This window comes from Chiloscyllium punctatum, chromosome 37 (assembly GCF_047496795.1).
Source record: "Chiloscyllium punctatum isolate Juve2018m chromosome 37, sChiPun1.3, whole genome shotgun sequence".
NCBI classification, from domain to species: domain Eukaryota; kingdom Metazoa; phylum Chordata; class Chondrichthyes; order Orectolobiformes; family Hemiscylliidae; genus Chiloscyllium; species Chiloscyllium punctatum.
Window position 1 is genome coordinate 199,365 of NC_092775.1, and position 12,898 is coordinate 212,262.

Sequence of the window (12,898 nt, forward strand, 5' to 3'; positions counted from 1 at the left end):
CTATAATCAAAATACTAAATTCAAACTTGATTGGAGTTTGGTATCTTGGGGCATAATTTAAACTAATTGGCTGAATTTGAGTTTGTTTTTGTCACATGGCAACCCACCTACCGCTAGCTGTTTTGGTCAAATGTTACATTGTTACCTTGTTCAGAACACTGCTGTGTCAGGCAGTATTTCAAGCTTTTCAACTCTCAAACGTACAGTACCTCTACACTCACAGCGCCAGAGACCCGGGTTCAATTCCCGCCTCAGGCGACTGACTGTGTGGAGTTTGCACGTTCTCCCCGTGTCTGCGTGGGTTTCCTCCGGGTGCTCCGGTTTCCTCCCACAGTCCAAAGATGTGCAGGTCAGGTGAATTGGCCATGCTAAATTGCCCGTAGTGTTAGGTAAGGGGTAGATGTAGGGGTATGGGTGGGTTGCGCTTCGGCGGGTCGGTGTGGACTTGTTGGGCCGAAGGGCCTGTTTCCACACTGTAAGTAATCTAAAAAACCTTCATAACAACACACTCCTTAAGAAAAAAGGAACCATTGTAATGAAAAGATGACTTCATTTTTTCCTCTACTCCTTAACCACAATATTGTGACATACATATGACTTTAAGTTCATGTTAACTTCTTCCCACATAAATATAACATTGAATAGATATCAATCTTTTTACACTTTGTCAGTTAAATCCACAATAATGCATCTGTGATTGCTTTCTTATGACATGGGGTAAACCCCTCTGGTAATTTAAACCAGCAATGAGAGCAGGTGAGAGCAGTAACAAATTAAAAATTCTATATATGAATGCACGAAGCATTAGACACAAGGTGGATGAGCTTGAGGCTCTTTTGGAAATTGGCAGATACGATATTGTGGGGATAACTGAGACGTGGCTTCATGGGGACAGGGCCTGGGAAATGAATATTCAAGGCTACATGTGTTATCGTAAGGATAGACTGACGGGCAGAGGGGGTGGGGTGGCCTTGTTGGTAAGGGAGGATATTCAGTCCCTTGCGCGGGCGGACCTAGAGTCAGGGGATGTAGAGTCAGTGTGGATAGAGCTTCGAAACACTAAGGGTAAAAAGACCCTCATGGGAGTCATCTACAGGCCCCCAAACAGTAGTCTGGATGTTGGAGGTAAGTTGAATCAGGAGCTGAAATTGGCTTGTCGCAAAGATGTTACTACAGTTGTTATGGGGGATTTTAACATGCAGGTAGACTGGGAGAATCAGGATGGTATCGGGCCTCAAGAAAGAGACTTTGTGGAGTGCCTCAGAGATGGATTTTTAGTGCAGCTGGTGCTGGAGCCGACCAGGGATAAGGCGATTCTGGATCTGGTATTGTGTAACGAACCAGAATTGGTCAGTGACCTCGAAGTGAAGGAGCCATTGGGAAGTAGTGACCATAATACAATAAGCTTCAATCTGCAATTTGAGAGGGAGTGGGTACAATCTGAAGTGACAATATTTCAGTTGAATAAAGGGAAATATGGAGCTATGAGGGAGCAACTGGCCAAAGTTCAATGGTTTAATACCTTAACAGGGAAGACCGTGGAGGAACAATGGCAGATATTTCTGTGTATAATGCAGAAGATGCAGGATCAGTTCATTCCTAAAAGGAAGAAAGATCCCAGGAGGAGACATGGGCGGCCGTGGCTGACGAGGGAAGTAAAGAAACATATAAGGTTAAAAGAGAAAAAGTATAACTTAGCGAAGATAAGCGGGAAAACGGAGGACTGGGAAGCTTTTAAAGAACAACAGGATTAGTAAGAAGGAAATACGCAGAGAAAAAATGAGGTACGAAGGTAAACTGGCCAAGAATATAAAGGAGGATAGTAAAAGCTTTTTTAGGTATGTCCAAGGCAAAAAAATGGTTAGGACAAAAATTGGGCCCTTGAAGACAGAAGCAGGGGAATATATTACTGGGAACGAAGAAATGGCAGAGGAATTAAATGGGTACTTCAGATCTGTGTTCACTGGGGAAGACACAAGCAATCTCCCTGAGGTAACAGTGGCTGAAGGACCTGAACTTAAGGGAATTTCTATTTGCCAGGATTTGGTGTTGGAGAGACTGTTAGGTCTGAAGGTTGATAAGTCTCCGGGACCTGATGGCCTGCATCCCAGGGTACTGAAGGAGGTGGCTCGGGAAATCGTGGATGCGCTGGTGATTATTTTCCAGAGTTCAATAGAATCGGGGTTGGTTCCTGAGGATTGGAGGGCGGCTAATGTTGTGCCACTTTTTAAGAAGGGTGGGCGGGAGAAAGCAGGAAATTATAGACCAGTTAGTCTGACCTCAGTGGTGGGAAAGATGCTGGAGTCTATTATAAAGGATGAAATTACGGCACATCTGGATAATAGTAACAGGATAGGACAGAGTCAGCATGGATTTATGAAGGGGAAATCATGCTTGACTAATCTTCTTGAATTTTTTGAGGATGTAACTCGGAAGATGGACGAGGGAGATCCAGTGGATGTAGTGTACCTGGACTTTCAGAAAGCTTTTGATAAAGTCCCACACAAGAGGTTAGTGAGTAAAATTAGGGCGCACGGGATTGGGGGCAAAGTACTAGATTGGATAGAGAATTGGTTGGCTAACAGGAAACAAAGGGTAGTGATTAACGGCTCCATTTCGAAATGGCAGGCAGTGACCAGTGGGGTACCGCAGGGATCCGTGCTGGGACCGCAGCTTTTTACAATATATGTAAATGATATAGAAGATGGTATCAGCAATAACATTAGCAAATTTGCTGATGACACAAAGCTAGGTGGTAGGGTGAAATGTGATGAGGATGTTAGGGGATTACAGGGTGACCTGGACAAGTTAGGTGAGTGGGCAGATGCATGGCAGATGCAGTTTAATGTGGATAAATGTCTGGTTATCCACTTTGGTGGCAAGAACAGGAAGGCAGATTACTACCTCAATGGTATCAAATTAGGTAAAGGGGCTGTTCAGAGAGATCTGGGTGTTCTTGTCCACCAGTCAATGAAGGCAAGCATGCAGGTACAGCAGGTCGTGAAGAAGGCTAATAGCATGCTGGCCTTCATAACAAGAGGGATTGAGTATAGAAGCAAAGAGGTGCTTCTGCAGCTGTACAGGGCCCTGGTGAGACCACACCTGGAGTACTGTGTACAGTTCTGGTCTCCAAATTTGAGGAAAGACATTCTGGCTATTGAGGGAGTGCAGCGTAGGTTCACGAGGTCAATTCCTGGAATGGCAGGATTGCCTTACACGGAAAGACTGAAGCGACTGGGCTTGTATACCCTTGAGTTTAGAAGACTGAGAGGGGATCTGATTGAAACGTATAGGCTTATGAAAGGACTGGACACTCTGGCAGGAGGGAACATATTTCCGTTGATGGGGGAGTGCCGAACCAGAGGACACAACTTAAAAATACGGGGTAGACCATTTAGGACAGAGATGAGGAGAAACTACTTCACACAGAGAGTGGTGGCTGTGTGGAATGCTCTGCCCCAGAGGGCAGTGGAGGCCCAGTCTCTGGTTTCTTTTAAGAAAGAATTGGATAGAGCTCTTAAAGATAGTGGAGTCAAGGGTTATGGAGATAAGGCTGGAACAGGATACTAATTAGGAATGATCAGCCATGATCATATTGAATGGCGGTGCAGGCTCGAAGGGCAGAATGGCCTACTCCTGCATCTATTGTCTATTGTCTATTGTCTATAAAAGTCTAACAGAAGACTCCAATGAAATAGTCGCATGTTCCAGTCTTTAAAGCATTCCAAAAATGTAAGAGGATTGTGATCCATGTACACCATCTCAGACACATTGTTTGTGACGTACACGTTAAATGTTGTAAGGTCTCTACCAAACTCGATCGTTCTTTTTTAATCGTGGAATATTTCCTCTGCTGGATGTTGAATTTCTTCAAAAAGTAACCAACTGGCAGTTCACCCCCATCATCATCCTCCTGTAAGGAGTACAGCTCCAACTCCTATGTCACTAGCATTGATGGCAACTTTAAAAGGTCTTAAAGTTTGGTGTAGCTAAAACTGGTGCAGTAGTTAATATTGCTTTCAAACAGTCGAATGTCTCCAAGCATTGTTCTGTCCACCAAAACTTTATATTCTTCTTCCGCAAATTGGTTGATGGTGCCACTACACTGCTGATGTTTGGAACAAACTTCTGATAGAATCCGCTTAGTCCTAAGAATCAAAGCACCTCTTTCTTTGAGGTTGACTGGAAATTCCTCCATAGCCTTCGTCTTTGTGTTCCATGGGGTCAACCTTCCATGACCAATGTTATGTCCCAAGAATGTCACCTCTACTTTCGCAAATTCAGTTTTGTTTAAGTTTATTACTAATTTTGCTTCTTGTAGTCATTCAAAGAGCTTTGTCACTGTACCATGTGATTTTTCCAGGACTTACTAAAGATCATGACATCATCTAAATAGACTGCAGAGTTTGTTAACCAAGTCACAACTCTGTTCATGAGTCTTTAGAATGTGACAGGTGCACTCCTCTTTCCAAAAGACATCACTTTAAATTGATATAGTCCATTTGGTGTTGCAAACTGGCTTGTCCAACTTTTTTGATGCAGTCCTCCAATCTTGGAATTGGATTTGAGTCTGATTTTGTAACTGTTGGGGGAGGGGAAGATGCTGTGTGTGATGGGAGGGTGCTGTGTGTGATGGGAGAGATGTTAGGTGTGATGGGAAGATGCTGTGTGTGATGGGAAGGTGCCGTGTGTGTGATGGGAGAGGTGTTAGGTGTGATCGGAAGGTGCTGTGATGGGAAGATGCTGTGTGTGATGGGAGAGGTGTTAGGTGTGATGGGAGGGTGCTGTGTGTGTGATGGGAGAGGTGTTAGGTGTGATGGGAAGATGCTGTGTGTGATGGGAGAGGTGCTGTGTGTGATGGGAGAGGTGCTGTGTGTGATGGGAAGGTGCCGTGTGTGTTCAGAGAGGTGTTTGGTGTGATGGGAAGGTGCTGTGTGTGTGATGGGAGAGGTGTTAGGTGTGATGGGAAGATGCTGTGTGTGATGGGAGAGGTGTTAGGTGTGATGGGAAGGTGCTGTGTGTGATGGGAGAGGTGTAAGGTGCCGTATGTGTTCAGAGAGGTGTTTGGTATGATGGGAAGGTGCTGTGTGTGTGATGGGAGAGGTGTTAGGTGTGATGGGAAGATGCTGTGTGTGATGGGAGAGGTGCTGTGTGTGATGGGAGAGGTGCTGTGTGTGATGGGAAGGTGCCGTGTGTGTTCAGAGAGGTGTTTGGTGTGATGGGAAGGTGCTGTGTGTGTGATGGGAGAGGTGTTAGGTGTGATGGGAAGATGCTGTGTGTGATGGGAGAGGTGCTGTGTGTGATGGGAAGGTGCCGTGTGTGTGATGGGAGAGGTGTTAGGTGTGATGGGAAGGTGCCGTGTGTGTGATGGGAGAGGTGTTAGGTGTGATGGGAAGGTGCTGTGATGGGAAGATGCTGTGTGTGATGGGAGAGGTGTTAGGTGTGATGGGAGGGTGCTGTGTGTGTGATGGGAGAGGTGTTAGGTGTGATGGGAAGATGCTGTGTGTGATGGGAGAGGTGCTGTGTGTGATGGGAGAGGTGCTGTGTGTGATGGGAAGGTGCCGTGTGTGTTCAGAGAGGTGTTTGGTGTGATGGGAAGGTGCTGTGTGTGTGATGGGAGAGGTGTTAGGTGTGATGGGAAGATGCTGTGTGTGATGGGAGAGGTGCTGTGTGTGATGGGAAGGTGCCGTGTGTGTGATGGGAGAGGTGTTAGGTGTGATGGGAAGGTGCCGTGTGTGTGATGGGAGAGGTGTTAGGTGTGATGGGAAGGTGCTGTGATGGGAAGATGCTGTGTGTGATGGGAGAGGTGTTAGGTGTGATGGGAGGGTGCTGTGTGTGTGATGGGAGAGGTGTTAGGTGTGATGGGAAGGTGCTGTGTGTGATGGGAAGGTGCTGTGTGTGATGGGAGAGGTGTTAGGTGTGATGGGAGGGTGCTGTGTGTGTGATGGGAGAGGTGTTAGGTGTGATCGGAAGGTGCCGTGTGTGTGATGGGAGAGGTGTTAGGTGTGATGGGAAGGTGCTGTGATGGGAAGATGCTGTGTGTGATGGGAGAGGTGTTAGGTGTGATGGGAGGGTGCTGTGTGTGTGATGGGAGAGGTGTTAGGTGTGATGGGAAGGTGCTGTGTGTGATGGGAAGGTGCTGTGTGTGATGGGAGAGGTGTGAGGTGTGATGGGAGGGTGCTGTGTGTGTGATGGGAGAGGTGTTAGGTGTGATGGGAAGGTGCCGTGTGTGATGGGAAGGTGCCGTGTGTGATGGGAAGGTGCCGTGTGTGATGGGAAGGTGCCGTGTGTGATGGGAGAGGTGTTAGGTGTGATGGGAAGGTGCCGTGTGTGATGGGAAGGTGCTGTGTGTGATGGGAGAGGTGTTAGGTGTGATGGGAAGGTGCCGTGTGTGATGGGAGAGGTGTTAGGTGTGATGGGAAGGTGCTGTGTGTGATGGGAGAGGTGTTAGGTGTGATGGGAAGGTGCCGTGTGTGATGGGAGAGGTGTTAGGTGTGATGGGAAGGTGCTGTGTGTGATGGGAGAGGTGTTTGGTGTGATGGGAGAAGTGCTGTGTGTGATGGGAAGGTGCCGTGTGTGGTGGGAAGGTGCCGTGTGTGATGGGAGAGGTGTTAGATGTGATAGGAAGGTTCTGTGTGTGATGGGAAGGTGCCGTGTGTGATGGGAGAGGTGTTAGGTGTGATCAGAAGGTGCTGTGTGTGATGGGAAGGTGCTGTGTGTGTTCGGAGAGGTGTTTGGTGTGATGGGAAGGTGCTGTGTGTGATGGGAAGGTGCCGTGTGTGATGGGAGAGGTGTTAGGTGTGATCGGAAGGTGCTGTGTGTGATGGGAAGGTGCCGTGTGTGTTCGGAGAGGTGTTTGGTGTGATGGGAAGGTGCCGTGTGTGTGATGGGAGCCAAGAGAAAGGGATAGAGTCCTTACAGGATGTAGGGTGAGAAGAGCTGTAGTCCTGATAGCTGTGGGAGTCAGTGGGCTTGTAATGAATATTAGTGTATAGACTATTGCCAGAAATTGAGACAGAAAGGTCAAGGAAAGGAAAGCAAGTGTCAGAGATGGACCAGGTGAAGGTGAAGGAGGGATGGAAACTGGAAGCCAAGGTAATGAATTTTTCCAGGTCAGGACGAAAGCATGAAGCCGCACCGAAATAGTCATCGATGTACAGATAGAACAGTTGTAGGAGGGGACCCGGGTAGGCCTGGAACAAGAAATGTTTCACATACCCCATGAAAAGGCAGGCAGAGCTAAGACCCATGTGGGTACCCATTGCTACACCTTTGATTTGGAGAAAATGGGATGAGTTGAAGGAGAAGTTGTTGAGAGAGAGAATAAGTTCAGCCAGGCGGAGGAGAGTGGATGGAGATTGTTCGGGCCTCTTTTCGAGAAAGAAGCAAAGAGTTTTCAAGCTGTCTTGGTGTGGGATGGAGGTATAAAGAGATTGCACATCCATGGTGAATAGAAGGTGGTTAGGCCCTGCGAATTAAAAGCTGTCAATGTGTCGCAGGGCATCAGAGGAATTCCGGATGTAGGTGTGGAGGGAGTGAACCAGAGGAGTAAGGATGGAGTCAAGGTAAGAGGAAATAAGTTCAGTGGGGCAAGAGCATGCTGACACAATGGGCCTGCCGGGACAGTCCTTCTTGTGGATTTTGGGGATTAGGTAGAAATGGGCTGTCCAGGGTTGGGAGAGTATGAGGTTGGAAGCTGTGAGGGGGGAGGCATCTGGAGGAAATGAGGTCAGTCACGGTGTTGGAGACAACGGCTTGATGCTCAGTGATGTGGTCATTCCCTCAGGAAAACGTCCAAGTCTCTGAATCTTTATCTGCCACCTGCTTCATTCTATGCTGTGCCCTCTTTAGGTGCTGTTTAGCTAATTTACCTACTCTATTTAATCTCTCTCTCACCTCTGAAACATAATCTAAGGGTGAGATCTCAGACTTTGGTCCTGTCAATTTTTCGTTAATCAATTCAAAAAGACCTTTTACTTCATGCTCGACTATTAACTCGAATGGAGTGAACTGAATAGATTATTTTGGGGCATCTTTAATGGCAAACAATACAAATGGGATCCCTTTATCCCAGTCATTCAGGTAATCCTGACAAGATGTACTCAACATGATCTTGAAGGTCTGACGCTACTTTTCTAAAGCTCCCTGGGATTAGGAACGATATACACTGGATTTAAAATGCTGTATAACCTAAACTATCCATAACCACCTAAAACAGCCTGGCAGTAAAATTTGATGTTGTGGCCATTTTGGAGACATGGATAGAGCAGGGTCAGGAATGGATGTTGCAGATTCCAGGGTTTAGATCTTTCATTAAGAACAGGGAAGGCGGTAAAAGAGGGGGAAGTGTGGCCTTGTTAGTCAAGGACAGTATAATGGTGCCTGAAAGAACTTTTGACGAACATTCGTCTACTGAGGTAGTGTGGGCTGAGGTTAGAAACAGGAGAGGAGAGGTCACACTGCTGGGAGGTTTTTTTTATAGGTCTCTGCAGAGTTCCAGGGATGTGGACAAGAGGATTGGCAAAATGATTTCTGGGTAGGAGTGAAAGGAACAGGGTGGTCATTATGGGGGACTGGAAATGCTATAATTCAAGTACATCAGATGGATCCATTTTTGTCCAATGTGTGTCAGGAGGGTTTCGTGACACAGTATGTTGAAGGGCCGACAAGAGGGGAGGCCACGCTGGATCTGGTGCTTGGTAATGAATTAGGCCAGGTGTTTGATTTTGTGGTAGGTGAGCACTTTGGAGAGAGTGATCATAATTCGGTTATGTTTAGCAATGGAAAGGGATAGGTACATGCCAACGGGCAAGACATATTGATGAAGCAAGGGCAATTATAATGCGATTAGGCAAGGCTTTAGGATGCATTGAATGGGATAGCAAAATGCAGGGGATGGGGACAATCAAAATGTGGAGCTAGTTTAAGGAACTGATTGTACGTGTCCTTGATAGGTATATTCCTGTCAGGCAGGGAGGAAGTGATAAGGTTCCAGGCACCATGATACTTTCCTTGACTAACAAGGCCACACGTCCTCCTCTTTTACCGCCTTCCCTGTTCTTAATGAAAGATCTAAACCCTGGAACTGTGGTTAACTACAAAAATTACGTCTCTTGTTAGGCGGAAGAAGGAGACTTAAGTGACGATGAGATGAGATGGTTCAGATGAGGCGATGGAGAGTTACAGATTATCTGGGAAGGATTTAAAGAGAGAGTTAAGAAGAGCAAAGAGAGGACATGAGCAGTCTTTCGCAGGTAGAATAAAGGAGAACCCCCCCCCCCACCCCACCCCACCCCGAAAGCTTTCTTTAGGTATGTGAGGAATAAAAGGATGACTAGAGTAGGAATAGGGTGAGTCAAAGATAGAAGTAGGAAGTTGTTTGCAGACCCTATGGAGATCAGAGAGGTGCTAAATGGTTTTCACTCAGGAAAAGGAGAATATTGTAGAGGAGAAGAATGAGATATGGGATATTAGACTAGAAATTGAGGTTATTAAGGGGGAGGTGTTATCAATTCTAGAAGGAGTGAAAGTAGACAAGTTCCCTGGGCCGAATGGGATTTAACTGAGGATTCTCTGAGAAGCTAGGGAGGAGATGGCGGAGACTTTGGCTTTGATCTTTGAATCATCATTGTCTACAGGTTTAGTACCAGAGGACTGAAGGATTGCAGATGTTGTGCCCTTGTTCAAGAACGGCAGTAGAGATGACCCAGATAATTATAGACCAGTGAGCCTTACGTCTGTTGTAGGAAAAGTTTTGGAAAGAATTATAAGAGATAGGTTAATAATCATCTAGCAAGCAACAATTTGATTTCAGATAGTCAACATAGTTTTGTGAAGGGCAGGTCTTGTCTCACAAAACTCAGTGAGTATTTTGAGAAGGTGACCAAGCATGTTAAGCAATTGACGTGGCGTACATGGACTTCAGTAAAGCCTTTGATAAGGTTCTACGTGGTAGGCTGTTGGAGAAAATGCAGAGGCATGGGATTTAGGGTGATTTAGCACTTTGGATTAGAAACTGGCTTTCTGTAAGAAGGCAGTGAGTAGTGGTTTATGGAAAATATTCAGTCCAGTGGTGTGCCACAAGGATCAGTTTTGAGACCACTGCTGTTTGTCATTTTTATAAATTATTTAGACGCAGGCATAGGTGGATGGGTTAGTAAATTTGCAGGTGACACTAAAGTCGGTAGTGTGATGGACAGTGTGGAAGAATATTGCAGATTGCAGGGCACTTGGATTTTTCCTGCTTCTCGGATGCTGCCTGAAGTGCTGTGCTTTTCCAGCACCACTCTAATCCATAAACTGCAGAATTGGGCTGAGAGGTGGCAAATGGAGTTCAATGCAGCTAACTGTGAGATGATGCACTTTGGGAAGAATGACAGAAAGGCAGAATACTGAGTCAGTGGAAAGATTCTTGGTAGTGTGGATGTGCAGAGGGATCTTGGAGTCCATGTACATAGATCCCTGAAATAATTGCCGCCCAGGTTGATAGTGCTGTTAAGAAGGCATACAGTGTGCTTGGTTTTATTGGTTGATGGATTGAATTTCAGAGCCATAATGTCATGATGCAAAACGCTAGTGTTGCCGCACTTGGGATATTGTGTACAGTTCTGGTTGCCCCATTACAGGAAGGATGTGAAAGCATTGGAAAAGCTGCAGAGGAGATTTACCAGGATGTTGCCTGGTCTGGAGGGAAGATCTTATGAGGAAAGACTGAGAGACTTGGATCTGTTCTCATTGGAAAGAAGAAGGCTAAGAGAGGATTTGATAGACATACAAGATGATCAGATGATTAGATAGGGTAGACAGTGAAAGTCTTTTTCCTAGGATGATGATGTCAGCTTGTATGAGGGGGCATAACTACAAATTGAGGGGTGATAGATTTAAGACAGATGTCAAAGGCAGGTTCTTTACTCAGAGAGTGGTAAGGGTGTGGAATGCCCTGCCTGCCTGCCTGCCAATGTAGTTAACTCAGCCACATTAGGGAGATTTAAACAATCCTTGGATAAGCACTTGGATGATGATGGGATAGTGTAGGGGGATAAGCTTAAATTAGTTCACAGGTCAGCGCAACATTGAGGACCGAAGGGCCTGTTCTGCGCTGTATTGTTCTATGTTCTATGTGATGAGGGACGGGCCGAGATGGAGTCCTTTTTCAAGGATTTGGAGCTCCCGGGCATGAGCCCTGAGCTAGAGTTTTTTCTCAATGTCTCCTTATCAGAGCACGAGGTGCTGTGAAGCAGCTTCAGAGTGGAAAGGCGTCCGGTCCTGATGGACTTTCCAGTGAATCCTATAAGGAATTTATAAAAATATTGTCAGGCCCGATGCTCACCATGTTCAATGACTCATACAGTCATATCTCCCACCATCTCTGAGAGAGGCCAATATTTTGCTTGTTCTTAAAAAAGGGAAGATCCTGAAGGACTGTGCTTCGTAAGGCCCATTTCACTCTTAAATGTGGACTTCTAAGACTCTTGCTTAGGCTGAGGACCAGACAGGCTCGTAAAGGGCCGCAGATCCTCCAATAATGTTAGGAGGCCGCTTAATGTGATTCAAGCGTATCAACAACAGTCAATATATGGATCGGTGATTTCCCTAGATGCAGAGAAGGCATTTGACCGAGTTGAGCGGCCATACCTTTTTCATACTCTGGAGTGGTTTGGCTTGGGCAAAGCCTTTATAAGACAGGTAAAAGTTATCTATAGTGACCCTCTCGCTGCGGTCATCACCAATGGAGTACGATCAAGCAATTTTAACATTTTTAGGGGCATTTAGGGCAGGATTCCTGAAGAAGGGCTCATGCCCGAAACGTCGATTCTCCTGCTCCTTCGATGCTGCCTGACCTGCTGTGCTTTTCCAGCAACACATTTTCAGTAGTTGAAGATTCTCCACAGGGTCCACTTGGCTCCAGATTGTTTGCTAAAATTTAAACTGGGGTATCTTCAACATGTCCCAAGTGCAAAGTTGGTACCGGTACTCTTACTCATTGTCCCTGGTCCTTTGGTAGGCTTCAAACATATTGGAATGCTGTGGCGGGTGCAATGGAGGGGATTTTGGGTTTAAGGGTGGAGAAGGACCCGATCTCTCTTCTTCTTAGCCTGCCTAGTGTGTTCCCTATAGATGCACGTAGGAAAAAACTTTTCAATATCCTCCGTTCCTGTGCAACAAAGAATATCTTGTTAGGTTGGGTATCCAAAAATCCCCAGGGCCTTTGGGTTAGTGGAAGATTGTTATGGAGCATATTCCCTTGGATTTTCTCACAACTATGGTACACCACAAGACTGAGAATTTCTATAAGACATGGCAACCCTTTTTGGAATACCTGGACATAGATTTGTCTGCCACACTAATAAGGGCTTTTATATAGCCTTAACAATTGTGCTTTTCAAGTCCAATATCCAGAGGGGGGGAGCTGCGAATGTATGAATATGTGAAAACTAAAACTAAGTTATTATTATTTATTTTATTATTTATTAGTTTGTTGGTTATTATTTATTTAGTTAAGTAGTTAGTTGAGTTTGTTTTTACTTATTTTTTTTCTATACATATACATTTGTACATGAGGGCGATTTGGGATTTTTACATTTTTGGTGTCCTTTCTTTGTATTGCTTTGAATTGTATTGTTTTGTATTTGTTGTAATATTTAAAAAATCTGTATTTTCAATAAAAATATATTTTAAAAAAACAATTATTTTAGTACTTTATTTATTTTTCTTTTTATATTATTTATTTACCATCAAACCAGTTTCTGTATTATTTTAAACTTTAGGAATAAAATAGGCATTAATCAATTCCCGGATACTCAGCAAATGAGTTTTTTTTCCCTTTTAGTAGAGTAAAAACATCATTTCATAACTTTACACATTAAGTTCATGTTAAATAGAAAAGAAAACATTTTTC